At 41.7% G+C, this 17,205-nt stretch overlaps 1 protein-coding gene across 2 annotated transcripts in view; it reads right to left on the reverse strand.

The window, feature by feature from the left end:
* Positions 1-365: 365 nt before the first annotated feature.
* LOC148014906 (protein FLX-like 2) overlaps positions 366-17,205 on the reverse strand; it is a 37,940-nt gene continuing 21,100 nt past the window's right edge. The window contains exons 7-9 of one of the 2 annotated variants that reach the window (XR_015688304.1): positions 1,620-1,712; positions 963-1,182; positions 388-794 (exon numbers count right to left, since the gene is read on the reverse strand). The gene's annotated coding sequence lies outside the window, so the exon portion shown is untranslated. Of the gene's footprint in view, positions 795-962; positions 1,713-17,205 lie in introns of both variants that reach the window. The other variant, XR_015688303.1, reaches the window with a different exon arrangement.

A 17,205-nucleotide genomic window follows, 5' to 3' on the forward strand; every position in this document is an offset into this window, starting at 1 on the left:
AAGCATCAGTCACAATCCACTTCAGATTTCCATTGGCACAAAAAAACAATGCATGAAAAGAAATCCAAAGGCCATTGGCCCAAAAAGAAAACCAATTGTGAAAGTCATGTCTTTGAATGGATATCATGACCCTAAGGCAACTCAATGGTTCAACTTTATATGCTTATTTATGATTTTTGAATAAACTGCGAGGAGCCAATGATGTGCAAAGCACAACACTGCTGTGCACAAATGTGGCTAGTGCAAGATCTAGTGTATTCCAATTTGATGTTGCTCAATTACTTAACTTTATTATTTATTTATTCAGTTGGTATATTCTATAATCTCGATAGGTACAAACATCTCAAAGGGCTTATGTGATTCCAAGCTCCCTCTTGTTCAAAATCAAGAAGCTCACTAACTCATTTTATCTTGCTTCTGGTATACTCAAACTGAGTGAATTGCGCATGAAATGATGAGAAATAGTTTCTGAGGCCTTCTGGTGTGCTGACAAACAGGATTTCACAATGCTTGCTAAAAATTACTGCTAGCATTGTCTAGGTAGCAAAAACAAATAATTTGTTCTAGGGGACATGATCTATCTGAATCGAAAGGTATGATTCACGGCAAGAAAATGCAAGTTGCATATATATATATATATATATATAAAACTAGTAGTCAATCAAGAAACAAGCAAAACTTCAAAGTATTTAATTTTTTAAGAGTAACACTGAATAAGAGCTCTCAAATTACAAGCCTGGTCCTTTGTACTTGGACATATATTGTAAGTCTTTATGAACTTCCTGATATCCAACCTGCGAATACAAACCACCACCTATTAGTGCCTTTTGGAAACCAGAACGTAATGATAGGTACAGAGCAAAAGCCCAAAATGAAACAGGGACAACAGGTTGCTTGTATTATTTGGTTTCAACTAAAATGCCTTGCCATTTCACAAACTAAGGATGAATGAGAGCTCTAACATTATTGGGAGTGAAATTGCTGATACAAAGCATGTGTCCCCAATAGACCTTCCACTAATCTTGGAATCTCTTGAAGCAGTACATGCATTGTTCAAAAGAGTAGTTTGACCACCAGTTGTTCGAGTTGATTCTGCAGTGCTGCTCTATGCTACATCTCCCAGGTAAGTAGTAGGTTTTTTGGGCTGAAAGGTGGCCAACAGTATACTGTCTCTGGTAGAACCTGCACCATGTCTTAATCCATTTCTTTTAGGAGTCTTGAGTATCTCACCAAAGTAAGGCAGATACCATGCTATTATGAGTATTTCAGTCAAAAAGTTAGTGATAAAAGCCAATCTGAAACAGAAAGCAGGTCACATATTTCTCACAGCTCAAGTATTCTGTGTTTACTGTTATGCCACAGCTAATAAGAAAAGTAACAAAGCTTTGTTAAAACAGAAAGCTACCCACAATTACACTCAATGCAGTGATTGAATGCAGCCTTTCCATGGATTTGTCTGTCAACCTCCTTCAAGAGAGTCCAAATTGGATGAGGAAGCCAGATTGAAGCTTATTATCAGTGTCCAACACAGTAATTAATGACAAAAATTAAGTTGATAATAACAAGGAAACCAAGAACATAAAGCTCAAATGGAAATGAAGAATCATGTGCTTCGTTACCTTGGAATTATGCTCCTTGCAGTGATTGAATGCAGTCACTCCTGTTTTTGTCTCAGTTGAGTAAGGCAATATAGTGCCATATGCACTGCAACCCTACACTTCAAAAGAGCTAGAATTATGCTTGTTGGCATGATCATGTCTCCAATTTCAAGACCATGAACCTCAACCAAGTGATACAACTGTGAAATTCCCTCATCTTTGTGTGCAACAGAAGACTCATAATAATAGCTGAGAAACAAATTCTTAAAACTAAACACCTTATCCAGATTCACCTCGAAGGTTCTAATGACATCTACAAAAGTCTATAAGGTATTGATCTGGTTTCACTAAATTGTAGAATTTGTATCTAGTTATGGGCTCTTGTTGCTTTCCATCTTTTAGTCCTTCCATTGTAATAGGTATTACTTGGATGTGTATTTTTAATGCTTAGCTCTGGCATTATGATAACATTATTAAAATGTGCACATGTGAGATGCACATGTGAAGTGCAAGTCAATTAAGGCAGCATGATAGGTCCAAGACCCTAATTTTACAATGGGGGACAATGGCAAAGGTTGCATTAAGTTATGCTGAACAGGTTCTTGCGGGTGCCTCGAGTCAATTTTGGCCTAGAGCATTAAATGGGTCAGGAATGACTTGTGATATCATGTGACCTAGGCAAAAATCAAACTTCTAGTGTTAGACTAAGGTAGACTAAGACCAAATGAAAGTTTAAACCAATTTCAAGTTCCAATGGGATTAGCTATTAAATGTAGATCAGCACACACCAATCAATGCGCAGGGACAACAGGATGATTAGTTTTCAATTCCAGCCAGTCAGGGGTTGGTTTGGACCAGTGGCAGCCAGCAAGAAACCCATTTGAACCAAGCAACAGCATTTCTAGCATCAAAAGTTGTAGACAACTGCTCAATTGGAGGCTCCTGGAGGCTGCCAGCAAGCATCTAATCATCAAGCTCCTGGTCAGCAGCTGACTACTGTCTGTGTTTAGCAGTTTAGTCAGCTCATGAGTGAGTCTAGGTATGTGCATTTGTGGGCTGGGAATTGTAGTCTATTTCAAATATCTACTATTTTAATCATTTTGATGATTTGAGCCATTTATTGCTGGCCGACTACATACTTCGCTGGTAAACCTGTTATTTTGTTGGCATTATTTTATGCCTTATCTGTCTGCATTTTCTGCATTTAATGCTTGTGCAGCTGGGCCACAAGTCTTCTGATAGCGTTTTCCAACTGTTGTCCCTCTAATTATCTCAAATTTTGCAGTCGTTTCCTGATCAGCTCCTCTTTACACTGCGTGTGAACTCCACATCCATGCAGACTGTGTTGTGTTTGGCTGTACTCTCTCCCTAGATCGCTCCTCCCTGCTCTTCTACTGATGATAAACTTCATGGCCCTGATCACTTGACATGGGGTCCTGTTATGAATGCATTGTTTGGGCAAAAGCAATTGTGGTACATGATTTTTGGAGCTATTGAGCGGCCTTGGCCTCCCACTCCTCTTCCAGATGCTTGGGACCAAGAAAACTACGAGGAAGCTGAGCTTACATGGGATACTAATGATGCCCATGCATCATCGCCTCTTCTCCAATGTATTTCTAAAGAGGTTCTACTACCAGCCACCTCCAATAGAACAGCTTCAGTGGTATGGGAGAAGCTTCAAATGTCGTATGAGATGTTGAGCTAAAGATTCAAATGGGGGTGGTTCTAGAGAGAATCTGTGTTGTTGGGAATAAAGGGCCACCGTGCCTTTTATATGTGCACAAGTGTGAACGCACCCTTAGTACTTGTACTTTACATATATCCATCTCAAAAAACCAAAAAGAGGTACAACTCCTTTTTTATACCCACACATCATGCATCTCACTCACTCTCTACTCTCTACTCTCTACTGCTCTCTCTCTGCCATCACCATCCCTAACCATTGCATCTCCACTGTGCATCGAGTACTTCAAACTGGTATCAAAGCGTCGGTTATCACAAGCACACTTCCCGTTGGAGTCCGTTTGAGTTGTGTCGGCTCATCCCACACGAAGAGAACAGCAAGTCGCCTTCAATTCTGTTCAGGCCGCAAGTCACACAAGTCACCAAGAGCAGTTTGCAGGTCACGCACCCTTAGTACTTGTACTTTACATATATCCATCTCAAAAAACCAAAAAGAGGTACAACTCCTTTTTTATACCCACACATCATGCATCTCACCCACTCTCTACTCTCTACTGCTCTCTCTCTGCCATCACCATCCCTAACCATTGCATCTCCACTGTGCATCGAGTACTTCAAACTGGTATCAAAGCGTCGGTTATCACGAGCACACTTCCCGTTGGAGTCCGTTTGAGTTGTGTCGGCTCATCCCACACGAAGAGAACAGCAAGTCGCCTTCAATTCTGTTCAGGCCGCAAGTCACACAAGTCACCAAGAGCAGTTTGCAGGTCACGCAAACCAGGCCAAAGTTGCATGTCACGAGTCACAATCAATCTTAGGTCACAGGTCACAATCCATCGCAAGTCAATGCAGGTCACAGCAGCAATCACGTGACACCTTCGGTGACAATTCCAGGTCAACACAAGTCAGGCACTGGTCACGTGCAGTAGTCAACAATTCACTTGTTTTTTTCTTGACAAAAATCACGTCTTTTTCAAAAGGGTAAAATTTGCAGGCTGTAGCGTGTGGATAAGCACACATTGACAAATCTCAAAGATTGTGCATACATTTACTCCTGAAATTTGGAGCTTCTGATGTATGTGTTGGGAATAAAGGGCCATCTTTTATATGTGCACACGTGTGAACACACCCTTAGCACATTTGTACTTTCATATATATCTATCTAAAACCTAAAGAAGTACACTAGTCATTGTACCAAATATCAAAGGTGTCGTGCTCACTCTCCTTTCAGCTGTTCTCTACTTTCTATGTGCTATCCGTCGCATTCTCTCTCAGCTCAGTCAAGCTCCGTCAAACTGGTATTAGAGCTCACAGGTTGTGCATATTTTCCAAAGTCAATAGCAATTGTCAAGCTGAGAGATAGACGAGCTGGAGCTCAGGTGTTGAATGCTCCCGCAGTCATGCAAGAGTCAGACGGCAGAGTCGAAGGTGCAACGAGCTGCAAAAAACGTGTGGCACGCTGCACAAGGCATCACATTGATGAATGTCTACAGGCATGACCTGCAAGTTACGCAACGACTAGGCATGCTGACAACTCAAAGGGCGGCAGTCAGAGTCGCAGTCAACGAGCGACCACGCTAGTGACCAACGCCAGTGCGGAAGCGACGAAGCGGGCAGGCGGAGGCGGACCAAGTATGTGCGTGACGATGGGACACCAGGCGCCAGCAAGTGTGACAGCCGTCACGCGACGGGCCAACAAACCCCCCTCCCCGTCATTTTTTTTCCTAAAAATCAGGTTTTTTTCTTTTAAGTACTCTTTTACCCCCTTTCATTTGACGGGCGTTCGTGCGTCTAAGCACAGTTCAGAATTTTGGGCAGATTTGTGACAATTTGGGGATTTGTCCAGATTTGATGCAAGCAAGACACAACAGTGATATTTGTCTCGAAAATTGCAAGAATTTGTGACATTTTGCCTCTGACATTTGGGGCTTTTCATGTACATGCAAGAATTGGGCTGAAATTTATCCAATTTCTCGACATTGATGCACATTGGACCTCGTGCAATTTGGGACTTTTGCTATTTGGGCCCCCAAGAAGTGTAGTCGAGCAAGCCACCTTCATATGCACACTTGAAAGTGTTTGGCTACGAAGTATCTGTGCACATACACATGGAAGAATGCAACAAACTTGAGCTAGAGTCCTGAAAATGTATTTTCCTAGGATATGCTGATAAAGGTGAAATGGGATATGGATTATGGGAACCCGAGAAAAGAAAAGTAGTACGCAGCAATGATGTTATCTTCCAGGAAGATCGCATGCACAAACAACCAAAAAGAACAAAGGAAGTCCGTAGGATTGTATTCCGGGAAGAAATACCTTTTGGACAGCAAAATATGCCCATTGTACAGCAGCAAATACCTGCTGTAAATGAACCTACAAATGCAGAAAATAATGCTGGAAATAATCAGCCAACCATTGCCCATAATGATGAGCCACTAGATGTGCGGGAACAACCAAAATAGCAAGCTGTTAATGCTGATTTGCAGGCTGAAATGCTGGGACAGCAAACTGAACATGGAAATTTGCAAGCTCAACAAATAACAAACAATGATCATTTGGTTAGTAGATCGTCTAGGGCTACTAGACAGATTCGTTCCTAGTGCAAACAATGTGGCTGATTATGTCATGTTGATAGACTAGTGAACCAACTTGCTTCCAGGAAGCAATGGACAAACAGGACAGCAAGAAATGGTATAAAGCCATGTTGTCATAGATAGAATCTCTTGAGAAAAATGGCACTTGGGACTTGGTGCAATTGCCTAAAAAGCAAAAAACACTTCCATGCAAATGGGTTTACAAGATGAAGGTCACTTCTGGTTCCTTGCCAAAGTACAAAGTAAGATTGGTTGCAAGGGGTACAAGCAAGAACATGGAGTTGACTTTGATGAGATCTTCTCTCCTGTAGTCAAGATGACTACATTGAAAACCATTTTGGGTTTGGTTGCAACTGAAGATATGGGGCTCATACAGATGGATGTAAAGAGTGCATTCTTACATGGTGATCTACATGAGAACATAAATATGCAGCAACCTGAAGGGTTTGTGGCAAAAGGGAAAGAGAAGATGGTATACAAACTCAAAAGGAGTTTGTATGGGCTGAAACAAGCACCAAGAGAATGGTATCATAAGTTTGATACATTTATGCAGTCTCAAGGTTTTCATAGAAGTCAAGTGGATCACTGCTTGTACACCAAGAAGGCAGCAGATGGCAGCCTCATTATCTTGGTTCTGTATATTGATGACATGTTGGATTGCTCACAAGGATACTCATGCCTTGGACTCACTGAAGCAAAGTCTTCATGGCAGCTTTGACATGAAGGATCTTGGTGATGCAAATCACATTCTTGGCATGCGAATAATCAGAGATAGGTCAAAAGGATTACTCTATCTATCTCAACAAGAGTATATCTCCAAGGTTTTGCAATGTTTCAATATGGAAGGGGAGAAAACAATTGGGGTTCCATTGCCTCCATATGTGAAACTCAATGCAGAGGACAGCCCTACATCTGATGATGAGAAGGCTGAAATGCCAAGATACCATATGCTTCAGTTGTTGGCAATTTGATTATGCTATGGTTGCTACACATCCTGACATTGCCTTTGCAGAGGGAGTGGTTAGTAGATACATGGCAAACCCTGGTAAAAAGCATTGGGAAGCAGTGAAAGGTATTATGAGATACCTCAAAGGCACAAAGGATTTGTGCATCTGCTTTGGAAAGCAAAAGGCATCTATCATTGGCTTTACGGATGCAAACTATGCTAGTCATACGGACTGCAGAAAGTCCACTTCTGGATATGTGTTTACCTTCACAGAAGAAGCAGTCTCTTAGATCTCCAGACTACAAAAGTGTGTTGCATTGTCTACTACAGAGGCAGAGTATGTGGCTGCCACTGACGCATGCAAGGAGGCTTTATGGCTTTCATGTCTAGTGGGAGAGCTTGGCATTACAGAGTTACATGTTCTCCATTGTGATAGTCAAAGGGCTATCATGCTAGCACAGAATTCCGTCTTTCATGCAAAGACGAAGCACATACAGGTAAAGTATCACTTCATTAGAGATGTACTTGACAGCAAGAGCATTGAGCTTGTCAAAGTGCATACAAATGATAATCCTGTAGACCTTCTCACGAACGATCTTCCAGCAAAGCGGTTTGCTCATTGCCGACAGTTGATGGGAGTTGGATAGATATATGTATTTCAACTTTGTACATACCTAGACTTAGCTAATTATTTTCTCCTCTTAAGGCACATTGCCTTTAGGTGGGAGGTTGTTGGAAATAAAGGGCCATCATGGCTTTTATATGTGCATGGGTGTAAACACACCCTTAGCACGTTTGTACTTTCATATATATCTATCTAAAACCTAAAGAGGTACACTAGTCATTGTACCAAATATCAAAGGTGTCGTACTCACTCTCCTTTCAACTGCTCTCTACTCTCTGTGTGTGTTATCCGTCCCGTTAACTCTCAGCTCACTCAGGCTCCGTCAATATGCTCTGCGATTTTACTCAACTAAGTAAAATTTGTGAAATTTGCACACATTTGGGTCTCAAAAATTGGGGCTTTTACAAAATTTGTGACATTTTGGAAAAATTGGATTGTTGAATCTACTAAGGAGTTATGTCTCATGCAAATTGAGCAATTTGAGCAAAGCAATTTTGGGGCTTTTGACCATGTGGGTCAAATTTGTGCCCATGGATGCATTTGGAATGGAAATTGAAACTAAATATTAGGCTTTCTCATGCAATTTGATGTATTAGCCTGTGGCACAGCTGCAATTACTCATGGTGTGATGTGGCACAAATTTTGAGACTTTGAAAATTGACTTAAAGATCTGAATTTTTTACAATTACTTGGTTTTTCTTTGCTGGCTAGTACTTATTTTGTACTGCGGTTATTTGTGTGACAGTTTAGCTTACATTTGTTGCCTTTTGAGTCATTTTTGGGCTGTGAATCATGGCTGGCAACAGTGATAAGAAGCTTGAGGGTGCACACAACTTTGCTATATGCCAAAAACAATGCTATAATGTCTTGGTGCAGAAGAAGCAAATGAAGCCCATAAAGACAAAACGGGTAAAACCACCAACCATAGATCAAGATGAGTGGGATGAGTTAGATGAGCTTGCACACACTACCATAGAGCTTTCAATTCAAACACTCTACTATTTAATAGTGAGAAATTGAAATCTGCTTATGATATATAGCAAAGACTTGAGTTATATACTCAGAAAAGTACAGCAAGTAAGGTTTATTGGTTGAAGAAATTGATGGACCTTCACATGAAGGAAGGTACAACTATGTCTGTACATTTGAATGAGTTTAACTCTATTTTCAGCCAGCTGATTGCTTTGGAGTTCAACATTGATGAAGAGTTCAAGGCAATATTTTTGCTATGCACTTTGCCTAAAAGTTGGAACACTTTTAGGATAGCAATGAGTAACTCCAATGCCGTGTTGTTATATTCAGATGTGGAGAGCTCTTTACTTATGGAAGAGCTAAATAGGCAAAATAATTCAGCAAGCAAGTCTTCCAATGCACTGCATAGTAGAGGTAGATCCCAAGGGCCAACACAAGGGCAAGTCTGAGAAAAAAGCACGTAGCAAGTCTCATGGAAAAAATGTAGAGTGCCATCATTGTGGCAAGAAAGGGCACTTCAAGCAGGATTGCTTTTAAGTGGAAGAAAAAAAAAAGACAAGGGAAAAAGCATTAATGATATCAAAGACCAAAAAAAGAACAATCAACATGAAAAGAAGAGCAATGTAAAGATAGAGAAAGTCCATGTAGTCAGTCACGAGAGTGACAGTGGCAATGATGTACTCTTTGCTTCTTCCTTTAGTGCACAATCTTTGATTGCGGATTTTGATAATGACATGTACACTTGGATTCTTAATTCACGTGCTTCATTCCATGTGACACCACACTATGAGTGATTTTCTAACTACAATGGTGGTAGACATGGTGTTGTCCACTTGAGGAAAAACTATGCATGTGACATTGCAAGGATCGGCAATGTGTAGTTCGCATCTCACCATCTTTCAGTGTTCACCTTGCATAATGTGAGGCATGTATCCCAGCTCAAGAAGAGCTCGATAAGCACAAGGTAGCTATGAAGGCTATCACACCACTTTTAGGGATAGCAAATGGAAGATATGTAAGGGCTCTAAGAGTGACACTCTGTATCCATTACATGTATCTAGTATGTCTGACCATGTTATCGCCATAACCGAGCAGCCAAGTATGTCTTTGTGGCATACCCGGTGGGGACAAATGAGTCAAACTAAATTAAAAGTACTTTCACGTTTGGATTATTTATTGTGTTTGAGATAAGCTAATTTTGATCATTGTATATTCGGTAAGCATCACATAAAAGATCTCTTTCGTTAAAATCTTCACCCTTACAGTTGGTACATTCACATGTGTCTTTCAAGCCTTCTGTGTCACCAAAGGGATAAAGAGGAAGCTCATTGCCCCTTATAATCCACCCTAAAACGATGTTGCAAAGCATATAAATAGGACTATTTAGAGAGGGTCTATACCATGTTGCATTATCCCATGGATTTTGGGTAGTGGTTGTTATGACAACTGTATACTTGATGAATCGGTCACCGAACAGGCCTTTGGGTGGTTTTGTGGGGGGAGTCCCTCAAGGAGTGTGGTCGGGCAAGCCACCTTTGTATGCACACTTCAGAGCATTTGGCTATAAGGCATTTGTGCACATACACAAGGAACAACGCAACAAATTGGAACCAAAGTCTTATATGCATTTTCCTAGGATGCGACGAGGAGGGTAAAATGGGATATAGATTATGGAACCTCGAGAAAAGGAAAATTGTACAAAGCAATGACATTATCTTCAGCGAAGATCACAAGCATAAACAGCTCGAAAAGACTGAGAAAGTCAAAAGGGTTGTGTTCCGAGAAGAGATACATGAGTACCCACTGTACAATAGCAAACACCTGCTGCAAACGACCCTATAAATGCATGGAATGATGCTGAAATTGGTCAACAAGAAGTTGCCCATGATATACCACAATTTCAGCAAGAATATGTGCCATTAGAACAACCAGAATAGGAAGGACAGCATACCGAACCATTTGAACAACAAGCTGTTAATATAGATTTGCAGGCTGAATAGCCAACAAACATTGATCATTGGATCCATAGATCTACCAAAAATACAAACCAGCCAGATAGGTTTGTTCCTGGTGCAAATTATGTTGTTGATTATGTCATGTTGACGGATTGTGGTAAACCATCATGCTTCAAGGAAGCAATGGACAGAGAGGACAGCAAGAAATGGCATAAAGATATGCTATCAGATATGGAATCTCTAAAGAATAATGGCACTTTGGATTTAGGGTATTTGCCCAAGGGACAGAAAGACCTACCACGCAAACAGGTTTACAATATGAAGATCACTTCTGGTTCCTCGCCAAAGTACAAAGCACGACTTGTTGCAAAGGGTACAAGCAAGAACATAGGATTGACTTCGACGAGATCTTTTCTCCTATAGTCAAGATGACTACTTTGAGAACCATATTGGACTTGGTTGCATGTGAGGATATGGAACTTGTACAGATAGGATGTAGACACTACTTTCTTACATGGTGATCTACATGAGGACATATATATGCAACAACAAGAAGGTCCACAAATTTTCAGCCTAGATTTACCGCGTCTACAGCCCATACAGGTGATCCAAAGCCCAATCGATCCTTCCAAAGACCAAGTGACATCATCCAGGACCAAGCAACCTTGTCTAGTCATTAGGCAACTCCAACTTTTTGTGTTTTGCCGCAAACGCAAATTTGTGTTTTCACGACAACAGCTTCCTAATACAAGTAACAACCTCGCAGTGCAAGCGACCCCTTTTGGCAACAGGTGATGGCCTTCCTTTGATAAACACAGCTTTTTGGGTGATTGCAAGATCAAAAATTTCTTACCAATTCACGAGCTTTGATGACTCAGAGAAGGAGCTTCTTTCCAAACACTCTTCTGAGCGGAGATGCGATTATCATGGTTATAGTCAATGAGGAGTCCCCCGTTCACACCCCCCCCCCTTCTATTCATCTACTACAAAAGGCTCCTCCAAAGTGAAGATACCGTCCTTGATACCCTCAGAGCAGGAGCCTATCTTACCTTCGCTACCCAAAGAAGACAAACTCAATGGTTTGAACTATTCATTGTGGTCATGTAAGGTGGAGTGCATACTCGACACCTTCAATCTTTGGACTCTTGTTTCAAATTCCATCCCTCGTCCTAAGGAGAATCCAACAAATGAGACTTCTATGGACCGAGCCACCTTGTGGGATCATCTCAACTCTCAAGCCGATCCTTTCTCTTTACGAGTTTGCAAGATTCTGTCCTTGTACATGTTCGCAAGTTGAAGATTGCAACAGAAGTATGGAAGAAGCTTGCATCTTTGTATCAACACAAGACGTTTGCCCACAAGATTTCCCTTGAGAAAAAGGAGCACATCACGAAGATCAAGCACGTGAGAGGTGAACTTGCCTCTCTTGGTCGGATGATATCCTATTGGTTATGAGAGAAATGCAGCCAATGCACCTTTCTTGCAGCCACTTATTTATGATAACTTGGCATCAAAAGGGAAAGTTGAAGATCACGAATGAAGTTTCAAAGTTTTTACTCGTATGCAAGATAGATCAAAGGCTTTAATCTTCATTCAACAATTTCATGCGGCCTATTTAGGAGGGAACTTCAACAACTCATCCAAGATTCAAAAGGCAATCACCTTCTTGAGGGGGAATGCATTGCAATGGTGATCATCATTGTTGAGCTAAAAATGCATTCTAAACTTAATTTGCTCTTACTAACAACCCCAAAAGTCAAAATTATCAAACTTTATCAAAAGAAATACAATCCTAGAGATTGTCTATGTCCCATAGACCAAACCCTAATTTGGAAGGACCTATCCATCTATAAATAGACAGGCTGCCCACCACTCAGCATTAATCTCGTTTTTGCAGATTGTTGGTGCCTAAACTCTACTTCCCACACCCTGCACAGAGAATATCTCAATTCAAGTTGCTGTCCACTGCTGTATATTGTTGCACCTGCTGTCCAGCTCTCCCAAATTGTTGGCAACTGCTATCTGTTACTGTCAAGCTTGTGTTTACTGCTGTATGAATATATGCTGCTGCTGTCGAGACTTTCCAGCCTGTCGCTGGCTACCATGTGGCAGATTTATCTGTGTTTGCTGCTCCAGACTGCCACCAGGAGTGCCACATCAGCAGCTGTACCTGTGTTTTGCTCATGTACCCTATCATCCTGCTGCCACATCATCATCTGACCTGTGTTTTACTGATTCTGCTCCCAACTGATCCATCAAATACTAATCCAACCATTCCAGAGCTACACTTGCTGCTGCCTGTGATCTCCAAAGGCTGTTTGCTGCGATTCAGGATCCATCAAAGTACAACACTCTCCGACTCATACTCTCTGCCCTGGTCCTAGATACATGGGAGTTCGGGGATCAATATTTCACCTTTGCATAGTGTGTTTGTTGCATTGTGCATCATACATATATTCATTCATTATCTTCTTCAACATTCATGGTCTCTAAGTTACCCTAATCCTAACAATGTTCTTTATCAGTATGTGCCTTGTCATACGATTGTGTTAGTTATCTGTTGACGAGTATTTCTTTAGGTGGTAACAAAGCTAAGTACCTGCTAAAGAAACCTAGGCTTTTGATTGGAGAGCTTGTCATTAGAAATAGGTTCACATATAGAAGATGACCAAATAGAGAAGTAGATTGAATGAAATGCAAGAGTGAGAAGAAACAAACTGACCAATGACTGAGTGATACAAGGCTGCCATGGTCAGCCTCAACACACAGCATTGAGCAACAGTGTGGGTGCAAGACAAAAGCAGGGGGGATGAGGGAAGAACAAGGAGGGCTGACTGAATGATGGATGGACGAGTGAGTGGAGTGAGAGGGACACACATGACGCTGCCTATAGATGGGCAAACTGAGGCCACAATCAACATACAAACTGGCCAAGCCCAAAATGTGGGTGCCCAAGTCAACCCACCTAATTAGCCAAAATGATCACTATGCCAAAAATGAAATGCACCAATGTACCCTCAATCTAAAGTGCATAAAACACATAAAATGACAAACGATGACAATGTTAGAGCTCCTAATGTCCTCATCTGATCCAAACTAAGGCTCATAGGCAAGAGAGGATTGTATTTGTACATGACACATGTTTGCTAACAAAGCCAACATGTTTCATCAATCAATTATGAAAGCAATCTAGCTTTGTGTCTATAAGTATCTGTTTGTTGATTTCCATGTTTAGTTAATTGTATTTATAAATTTAAGTTTCCACTACCCTTCCACCAAAGGCCAGTTTCAAAAAGCATGTTAAGAAGTCTCATTTTTCAAAGGAAACAAGCATATGACTTTGCCCATAAGTCCACATGGACTGTAGTATCCTATGTAGAACCAAGAAGCCTACACAGCCAATCACTACAAAGATGAACTTCTGATCAAAACTTGACAGGATGGTAAATACCATGCCAAAGGGATGAGTTTATGGTGCAAAGCACACCCATAATTCTTCAAAAAATCAATACAATCAAATGTCATAACAAACTCAAAACGTGCATTTGTTTACGTTGTTCTGCTCAACCATTTGCCCAACAAAAACCAAGTTTTGTGACGTTAGGCACATGCAACACATCAACCGAACACTTAACTTTTCCAACCTGCAAGACAATGCGACACTCCCAACATGAGCAATAGGATGCATAGTATTGTCACATGTTTTTACAAAACCAAGCATTTCTAGATTTTTCATTTCTCTAAACCATTCTCCATGAGACATCCTATGCTAAGCTGCAAACTAGCTCCAAATAACAAATTGCAACCTAATGTGTGCACCAATATAGAGACTGTTGAGCTAAAAATGCGTTAGTTTTACTTAAGCAGCCCCAAAACTTGATTAATTAATGAAGAAACCTAGTTTATTTAAAAGAAATGCGATCCTAGAGAGTTTCTGTGTCCCATAAGCACAAACCCACTTGGGAGGGCCCAAACTTTCTATGAATACGTATGCTACTCTCCATTCAAAAAATAACCCCGTTTTTGCAGATTTCAGGTGTTTCAGCTTGCTGCCCACACCCCATTCGCACAAGACATCTCAACCGAAGCTGTCCATTGCCTTCTACATCAGTTGGCACTTGATTTCCAGCCCTCTTCACACAGTTTGGAGTTGATCCCAGCCAAGCGAATGCTGTTCCTGCACAAACCTGCTGCCGTACAGCCTGCCATGTCATCACAGCCTGCGTTTTTAGTCTTTCTCTCTCCTCACTACCGTCTACATCAGATCCAACTTCTCACTGCTGCCTTTGCTGGTGTTCGACATCCAGAGGCTGCCTTGCTGCAATTCGGGATCCGTTCAAAGTACAACACACTCTCCAGCTCATTATCCCTGCCCTGATCCTTGAGATACAAGAGTTCGAGGTTCACTACATAGTATGTTTGCTACATGAGCATTGTATATTTAGTAGTTATATCACTTCAGTTATTTTCTGTGTTCATTGTCTCTGAGTTTTCCAAACCCTAATTGTGTTCTTTTATCCGTCTGTACTTTGTCGTACAATTGTTATTTGTGTTTTTGTGTCAGAGTATTTCTTTACATGGTATCAGAGCCTGATACTCTCTGAGAAACCTAGGCCTTTGATCTAAAAGCTCTCCGCAAGAAGTAAGAACAACAATAGGTTCAAATGACTTCGAACACATCAAAACCAATTCAGTCTCCAAAACAACCTATGCCAAGAACCGGGAGAGAGTGGGCAAAACAGCTTTCTCCACAAAGTTTCGACATGGTGGAAGACACTTCTGACAACACGGAAGAAAGGATATACAAGCTTTCCACTGAAGAATATCCTATAATCATGGACTTTAGACAAAAGAAGATTAAGGAGCTCATTCGAAGGATTGCCCTTCAAGAGAAGCTACTCAATGAAGGTATGCATGAATTTCTCTCTTCAGATGTTGCGCACAAATCAGATGATATTACAAGGACATCGAGACCTTCCTCAGGGATGGACCCCCCTGTTGGAGAAAGAGATCCGAAGTATATTCCATTCTTTCATCCACTCCAATGCAAGGTACTTTAGATTCATCTTTTGTTCCTTCGTCTTTTACCTCTTTTGCTTTGCAATATACTAGTAGAAATCATGAGGAAGATAGAGTACAATCAATTGACTAGGAAAAGGTTCTCTTGAGGACCAATTCTTGTATGTTAACACATGTCATGGGGATTATAAGAAAAAGTCAGCTATCTCTTCTTCTAACCTTCATTCTTTTTAGTTTACTTCTCAAAATCAGAATGAATTTGGTGTTCCTATTTCTACATTGCATGGTGCATCATCATTTCATTTTCAATCATTAAATGGTAAAAATGAACAAAATGCATCTCCATCTTTCACACCACAAATTCAAAACCCACCCATCCCACCACATTTTTCAGTGCTTCTCCACTTCCTTTTACACCATTTACATTCCCCTATCAAACACCTCATGTTGCACATCACACCGCACCAAGGAATTATGGAAACATAGGCACCGGCTTTAGGACCTCATCCTTTCCTCCATTGGGTGGTGTTTCACCTACTTCTCACACACTTTTGGGATCATTGCAGCCTAGGTATCCCTCCTAATCTCTCCCGAGTGTAGATCAATTCGTACCACAGCTTGCCTCTATAGCATTACCTAGTCGACCTCTTGGTCATACTGTTGTGCCCCAGCCAAGCTTTGGACAGGGCTTTCGGCTCCTAGTGCCTCCGCCTCCATCGGCACCTTATGGAAACATTCATGTTCTAGTACCTCTGCATCAATTGGCACTCACTGAACACTCCCAACCTATTTCTACCTACCTACCTTTTCCCCCTCATTCTTACTATCAGACACACCCACCACCACCACCACCACCACCTTACTCTCCATCTCCATCCTATCCCGCTTTCCCGACACCTCATGCTTCCACCTCATCTTCTACCAAGCATGCTTTCAATGATAAGACTCGTTTTAACAGGTCAAACTTTACTACTTGGTCGAACTTGATGAGACATATCCTTGACTCCCAGAACCTAAGGGATCTTGTGCAAGGGTTGAAACCCCAACCCGATCTCGCACTTATTCCATACGAGGTTATCCGCTCATGGAAGGCTAGGAATGCCTCTGCTATTGTCGAGCTGATACAGGGCTTATTGTCAGAGTGCAGCGGTGCGGAAGCGTAGGACTGAGAGAGAGAGAACGCAGAGAGAAAAAGGGAGAGAAAGAGACAGTGTACAATGAAGATCTGCTATATAAAGAATGCTGAATACAAAGATATACACGGGTGCAGTGCGCTGGACTGCGTGTCTCCACCTCGACGATGCGACCTGCTGTCCACCTCGAAGTCTGCTGCAGTCTGCACTGTCTGCTGTCTGAAATCTGTGAACAGAGACAGAAATCTGCACGGCACCGGTCTGTAATCTGCGACAGAGAAGAATGGGTAGACTGCTGAAGTCGTCGACAATAAATAGGCGAAAAACCACCTAGAACGGGGCGCCAGAAATAGGGCGCAGCCTGGTAAAAACGGCTGCAGGCAGTCGACTGCCACGTGGCAATCAGACTGCACAGTCCGACTGCAGCTGCTGGTCCGACTGCTGCTGCTGACTGTGCAGCTGCCTAAACAGGCTATGATCTCTAACACCCCCTCTCAGAGCCTGGACAGGGCAGAAGCCTGAGGGATCAGGAATGTTGCCGAAGTAGAGCCTGAGGAAGCGCCTTCGTAAACAAATCCGCAAGATTATCCTCCGTCTTGCAATACTCCACAGTGATGGTCTCATCTAGAAGCTTTTCTCGGATGAAGTGGTACTGGATCTCAATGTGCTTCGTCCGGGCA

The sequence above is a fragment of the Lygodium microphyllum genome, chromosome 24 (assembly GCF_053477565.2).
Source record: "Lygodium microphyllum isolate KBCC chromosome 24, Lygodium_microphyllum_v1.1.10, whole genome shotgun sequence".
Taxonomy (NCBI): domain Eukaryota; kingdom Viridiplantae; phylum Streptophyta; class Polypodiopsida; order Schizaeales; family Lygodiaceae; genus Lygodium; species Lygodium microphyllum.